General features: G+C 36.1%; 1 pseudogene; it reads left to right on the top strand.

Moving 5' to 3' along the window:
* The first annotated feature begins 201 nt into the window (after window positions 1-201).
* Window positions 202-1152, top strand: LOC104856172 (annotated as a pseudogene).
* Window positions 1153-7360: the final 6208 nt, after the last annotated feature.

Raw genomic sequence — 7360 nt, 5'->3', positions numbered from 1 at the left:
ATATAAAAGTGCTCATTATGCACAGATGTGCAGACTTTGGGACACTTAAACATTAAATAGAACTCTTGGTCTTGATTTAACATGAATGATACACTTCTTAATAATAAACTGCATGTATGCATTTATGAAAATGAAGACATCATATTTATAATCTTTTTCATGAAATGTTAGCATCACAAGTATTTTTGGCAGCATCTATATTTTCTCAAGGATTCACTGATAGACAGGAACCACACTGAGGTGATAGAGTTCATTTTATTGGGCTTGACAGATGATCCTGTACTTCGTGTCATCCTCTTCATAATCATCTTGTGCATCGACATGGTGACCTTATCTGGTAATCTCAGCACAATCATTCTTATCAGACTCACTTCTCAGCTCCACCATCCCATGTAACTTTTTCTTAGCAATCTGGCCTTTGCTGACATAGGCTTTTCATTTTCCGTCACACCCAATATGCTTGTGAACTTCCTGGTGGAGATAAACACTATCTCCTACATTGGATGTGGCATCCAGCTCGGCTCAGCTGTGTTCTTTGGGACAGCTGAGTGCTTCCTTCTGGCTGCCATGGCTTATGATCCCTTTGTGGCCATCTGCAACCCACTGCTTTACTTGACCAAACTGTCCGCAGAAGTCTGTGCCTGGTTACTGGTAGTGACTTACACAGATGGTTTTATTAATGCTTCCTCCTTTACTCTTTCCTTCTATTCTTTACTCTTCTGTGGACCAAATGCAGTAAATCACTTTTTCTGTGATTTTGATCCTTTTCTTGAGCTCTCCTGCTCTGATGTTGGCTTCTCTGCAGTTGTTCCCTCATTATCAGCTGGCTCCATCATCGTAGTCACAGTGTTCGTCATAGCTGTTTCCTACATCTACATTCTGATCACCATCCTGAAGATGCGCTCCACTGAGGGGCGCCACAAAGCCTTCTCCACCTGCACCTCCCACCTCACTGCAGTCACTCTGTTCTATGGGACCATTACCTTCATTCATGTGATGCCCAAATTCAGCTACTCCACTGACCAAAATAAGGTGGTGTCTGTGTTCTACATGGTGGTCATCCCCATGCTGAATCCACTCATCTACAGTCTGAGGAACAAGGAGATTAAAGAGGCTTTGAAGAGACAGCTTGGTAGGAAAATATTTTCTTAGTGAAATCTGTTATTTTGTAGGACTATGTGTAGTAATATCCAATAGATACAACAATTAAAAGAGGGCCAGGGATTTAGCTCACTGGTTCGGTGGCCTGCCTTGCAAGCTCAAGGACCTGAGTTCAATCCCCAGTACCGAAACAAACAAACAAACAAACAAACAAAAAAACAGCTAACAACAATAGAAAGAAAACTCAGTGTTTTTGGTTCAAATATATGTGTTTACTATCATTAGCCAGTGTGTACTGCTTTAGTAATTGTAGGAGGTAGATTTTCAGAAAAGAGTGCATCAAAGCCACATAATAAATTTAATAATTAATAATTAACAAAACATAGCTTTACATAAATAATTTGAAAAAAATTTTCAACTCAGGACATTATGCTTGCAAGGCTAGTGGTGGCACTACTGAGGTAAACCCTGATCCAATTATCTGAAGTATAAGTTTTATTCAGAGTTTTTTTAAATCTAGTTATCTAATGTGAGATTAGTATACTTCAAAACCTTCGTGATAATGTCCATTTTCAATAACAGCTTGTCTTTAAATGTGCATGATAATTATAGGCATCCAGTATATTCTGAGAGTAAATGATGAAGTAGAACAGGCAGGGAAATTAGTGAGGATATTTTTATTTATTTTTATTGAGTTTATATGTACTTTTAAAGTATACAGTACAGTTACATTAGTCATTCTGAAACTGTAACTATGTGTGATGTATCTTGGTTCTCATTTTTCCCCATATCACTTCCCTCCCTTCACTCCCTAACCCTTTCTCTATTTACAGACTTTGTTTCTGTATTTTTTCTTTTCTCATATATTTTCTTTTCCCTTATTTCCTTTCCCCTACCCTTCTCACTTCCCCTACACCATTAGCTCTTTTCTTCCTATTTGACATTGTCAATTATACAATTTGGTCTTATATACACTTTTAGTTTTTCCCACCAGAGAAATTATTTGGTATTTACACCTGTGTATCTTATTTATTTCACTTAAGAGTATGGCCTCTATATACATCCATTTTCCTGCGAATGACTCAGTTTCTCATTCTTTATGGCTGAATAGTACTCCATTTTATAGAAAAACTACATCGTTTTTATCCATTCTCCAACTGATGGACAATTTGGCTGTTGCCAAGTTTTAGCTATTAGAAACAGTGCTGCTATAAACATGGATGCACCTAGATCACCGTGGTATGATTCTTTTAACTCATTTGGAAAGATACACAGCAGAGGAATCACTGGGTCAAATGGAACCTCTAGTCTTAGTTCTTTGAGGTATCTCCATACTGATTTCCACAATGGCTGCACCAGTCTGCATTCCTACCAATAATGGAGAAGGGTTCTTTGCTCCCACAATCCCGAAATTTGTTATTGGTTGATTTCTTAATAGCAGCCATTCTTTGTGGGGTGAGTTGGAATCTCAGTGTTGTTTTCATCTGCATCTCTCGAATGACCACTGATGTGGAATATTTTTCATATATTTATTTGTTGCTCTTAATTCTTTGTCTGAGAAATGTCTGTTCATTTCAGATGCCCATTTTTGAAATAGGTCTTTAGAAAAGAAACTCACAGACTGAAAGTTAAAGGGTAAAAAGCAATTCTGATTGTGTGGGGTGGAACACCCTCTAAAGCATCTCTAGTTTGATAGAGTTCTAGTATTGCATTTTTTATTTTCTGTCTTGTTGACCTATCTTTTGTGACTGTGGGATATTAAGTTCCCCCACTACTATTGTATTAGTGATCATTTGATTGTCATGTTTGTTTTAATTTGTTTTATAGGAGAAGAAAATAAGGGTCACAACCCCAGGAAGTGCACTAGTTTGGGCGTACAAGTATTTGGTGCATATATATTTATGATTGTCATCTCTTCCTCTTGGATTGTTACTCTTATATGGATATTGTGTCCTTCTTTATCTCTCTTAATCAGTGTTGGATTGAAATCTACTTGTTGTGCAAAGAAGATAGCTACTCCTGCTTTTGTTCACACAAAGTGTTGTTTTCCACTCTTCAACTTTCATCTATGAATTTCTTTTTTAAATAAGGGAAAAGAAAAAATATCAGAAAAGGAAAAAATCAAAAGAAAGTCTTTGTAAATAGGGAAGGGAGGAGGGGGTGAAGAGGGGGCACAGGTATGGGGAAAAATGAGAACTGAGATCTGCCATGTAAAGTACAAGATCCCAATGATGAGTTTAATTGTACTGTGTACTTAAAAAGTACCAATAAACTCATCTGAAAAAAGAAAAAGAAAGTGTGTTTTTTTGTATGTAACATATTTTTAGATCTTGCTTCTTGACCCATTGTGCCAATCTGTTTCCTTTGATTGGTAAATTGAGACCATTAACATTGAAGGTTATGACTGATATATATTAACTTATCCTTGTTATGACTTTTTCTTTTTGTTGGGTTCTCCCCCTTTGCATTTACTTTCTTGTCATGTCTGATGGATTTATTCTGTTGGGCTTCCTGGGGTTGTAGCCCCTATTTTTTTCTCCTAAGATATTGTTTAAGAGTTTTTGGAGTGCTGGTTTGGTATTCATGAAGTTCCTCAGGTGCTCTTTGTCATGAAAGTATCTTCTTTCTCCTTCAGCTTCGAAGGATAGTTTTGCAGATTTGATTTATATATCAATCTGGGTTGGAGGCTGTTTTCCTTTAGAGGTTGAAATACACCACTCCAGCTGGGGATTTTGCTCAGCAGTTTGGTGGCCTGCTTCGCAAGTGCATTTTTTTTTAAAAAAAAAAAAAAAAAAGGAAAATATATACACCACTCCAATCTCTTCCTGCCTTGTGGTTTTGTGTTGAGAAGTCTGCTGTGATCCTGATAGGCTTCCTATGTATGTGATTTGTTTCTTTGCTCTGACTGCTTATAGAACTTTGTTCTTCTGTTTGGTGTCTTGAATCTTAATTATTGTATGACTAGGTGTAGAATTTTTGGATCACAGCTAGTTAGAGTCCTATATGCCTCACTTATCTCCGTTTCAAGTTATTTTTCCCTACTTGGGAAGTTTCCTGTCATAACTTCTATGAACAGTTTTGTAATGTAATCTGCACTGTCTCCTGTTTCTTCATTGACTCTGATCAGGCTTATATTCCTCTTCTTTTCATCATCTAGCAGCTGTTGGTCCCTTACTATTTGTAAGAACTTTTTCTTTTCCTGGTCACTAATTGCAATCCTATCTTTTATATCTGAAATTCTATCCTTCTATTAGCCTGTTCTGCTGTGTGAACTTGCAATGGAGTTTTTAATCTCCTGCAAAGCTGTTTGTATCTGTTTTATGGTTTCCATTTGTTTCCTATGTTGGGATTACATCATGTTTCTCAGCTCTCTATTTTTTTAATCTGTCTACTCTAGATTTATTAATCATATCGTGTAATATGGGCACAATCTCTTTTCTTATCTGAGAAATTATTTTTATTTCATTTTGTACAGGTCCTCTTTCATTGCCAGTTCAGGTAGTCCAGGTGGTTCAGTATCAGATTGTTCCATCTCATTGCCTTTTGGGATTGCCTTAGGTGATCTGGAAGTGAGGTTTTGAGTCTTATTTATGTATCTTCTCATTTTAGCAGATGCAGCCTGCTGTGCCTTTTTTGAGACAACCTTTTGCTCACCCAGTTGCTTTCAATTCTCTGAAAGCCAGCAAGAGGCCTATTTTCTGCTGCTCACCAATACACCAGTTTCTGGGTTCAAACCACTGATGCTGTGGCTTGGGCCTCTAACTGAAGCCTATGCACCTGTGCAGCTCTTTCCTGAGCAGGCCTTGGCTGGGCAGGTTTTCCCAGGCCTCTGGGCTTGGGGTGGATCCCTGGCTGTGTTCTGCCAGCAGCCACAATGGACTGGACCATACCACTGCTACCTAGGATCTGTGCACACTCACAGATGCTATGAGGTGGGCCCCTGACTGAAACTTTTGTGCCTTTACAGCTCTTTCATGGGTGGCCTTTGGCTGGATCGTTTTTTTCCCCAGTGGATCCTGGGTTGGGTTCTGCCTGCAGCAGAACTGGTCTGAACCACACTACTGCTCTCCAGGAATTTGCACACTCACTGATGCTATGGGCTTTGGTGTTGTTTCTGGTCTTATGGGAAGCATCTGATCTTCCACTGTTGATTAAGATTTACAATATGTGTTTTATATCAGGTTGGGTCAGTTCTCTTCTAGTCCAACTTTATTTAGTATTTTATTATGAAAATCTATAAGAATTCTTCAGATAGTTTTTTTTGCCCTGATTGTGACCATCGTATAAAGTTTGTTTTTTATTCTATTGGTATGAAATACTACAACGTTTTTTAAGGTGAAAACCAACCTTGCATTAGGGACATAAACCTCAATTGGTAATTTTATTTCATTTTTTAATGCTTAATTTTGAAGTTTAAGTTGTTTTTTGATCTGCAGCAAGATCTAGTTCTCCATACTCTAAGTAAGCAGACCCAAAGGGAAATGAGTCTCTTGGTAGCTCTCTAGCTTTCTATACTTATTTATATTTCAAAGTATTTATACAGATTTGGAAGGAAAATATCAGTTATGTAATAAAAAATATATAAAAGTTCAATTTATTATGACACTCTGTACAAATTTTCATTAAGCTTCAGGAGCTTGTTTTTGAAATTTAATTGAAAAGAGAAAAGAGTCAGAATCTAATTGTAGCCCACCATTCTTTGTAATTTATACTCCTAAATTTTCAGAATATTAGACAGCATTATCTTTTCTACCTCATGAAAAAATACTTATTTGCAATATTTACCTTGAAGAAAACTCTAAATTTCATTGCTCACCATTTCAAGAGAACAGGTGCTCTACCGGTCAAGAGAAGGCATTAATGGGATACGACGGGAACTCTGAAGACTTTGGAGATGAAAGACTTTCACAAAGTAACTGAAAGTGAAAAGTTCACTTGGTTTTCTAGGGAGATAATATGTATGCAAGTATTAGAGTCCATGAATAATAATTGTCATACATATTTTCATGCCCAAGAACAAATTTTGTATTTTTCTATAAATGATATAATGATACGATTCATACCTTCACTGACACTGGTGCTATGTTTCTTCAGCTCTGTCATATAATGAAAAGTATACTGAATGTTTCCTTTCAAGGAAGAGAGTGTGTTTACATATCCATGTCCTCATTGCACTCTGATGTCAAAGAGTGGTAATGCAGGAAAGCAGCACAGGCTGCAATGAAATGGAAGGAAACAAGATAAGTTGGATAGAGGAAAGGTGGAAGTGAAGAAGGAAAGAGGTAATAAAGAAAGGAGCCAAGGAATGAGAGAAGGTAAATGTAAAGAGGAAGAATCACAAACAAAACTCATGCTTTGTTCTGAGTTTTATAGTTTTAAATTTTACAGTTACAACATTCCCCCATTTTGAGTTACTTTTTGTATATGGAGAGAAATAAGGGTCCAACATCCTTCTTTCACATGTGGATATCCAATTGACCAAGTACATGGCTCTATCACCTTTTAATAAGTGTCAGGACATTAGACATGGATTCAATTACTGACCTTCAGTTGTCTCTCATTGGTTTCTATATCTATCCATGGGGTAAGACATATTTGAACTATTCCATTGCAGTAAGTTTTGAAATTGAAAACTATAAATCTTCAAATTTTAGCTTCTCTTGTAATTGCAAGATATTTTGAATATTCTAGATTTCTTTTTAGATCCACCAATCAACTTCTATAAGATAAACAACTGGAACACTGAGAGATGTGTTGACTATTGAACAATTTCAGATGTGTTCTTATCTTCAGTCTTCGGATCCATACCTAGCAGTTATTTTTCCATTTATTTAGCTATTCTTTCATTTTTGAAGGTGATTTATCATTTTCAGTGTATATATTTTGTGCTACTTATTTCAAATGTATTCCTTAGTATTTTATTTTTGATTCTATACTATTTTTTCCTTAATTTCATTTTTACATTTTTCATTGCTAGTGTATTTTTAAAGAGAATTTTTTTCTTATTATATTATATTAAAATATATTTTATATTATACTATGCCATATGAAAATCACATCTTGCAAACAATTGTTTTCCTAATTTCTCCCTTAGTAGCTTTATTGCTGGTGTGAACAATAGTTATTGAATTTTATATGTTGAAATACTATATTGCCACTTTATCATATCTAAAAGACCTCTAATAAAGTGTTTAGGATCTTCTAAGTCAAGGATAAATTAATCTGAAAATAATAATAGCTTGACTTCTTCCTTTGCTGT

Source organism: Fukomys damarensis, unplaced genomic scaffold, assembly GCF_012274545.1.
Source record: "Fukomys damarensis isolate Sample0158 unplaced genomic scaffold, DMR_v1.0_HiC HiC_scaffold_16, whole genome shotgun sequence".
Lineage (NCBI taxonomy): Eukaryota > Metazoa > Chordata > Mammalia > Rodentia > Bathyergidae > Fukomys > Fukomys damarensis.
This window is presented reverse-complemented; position numbering and strand designations above follow the sequence as displayed.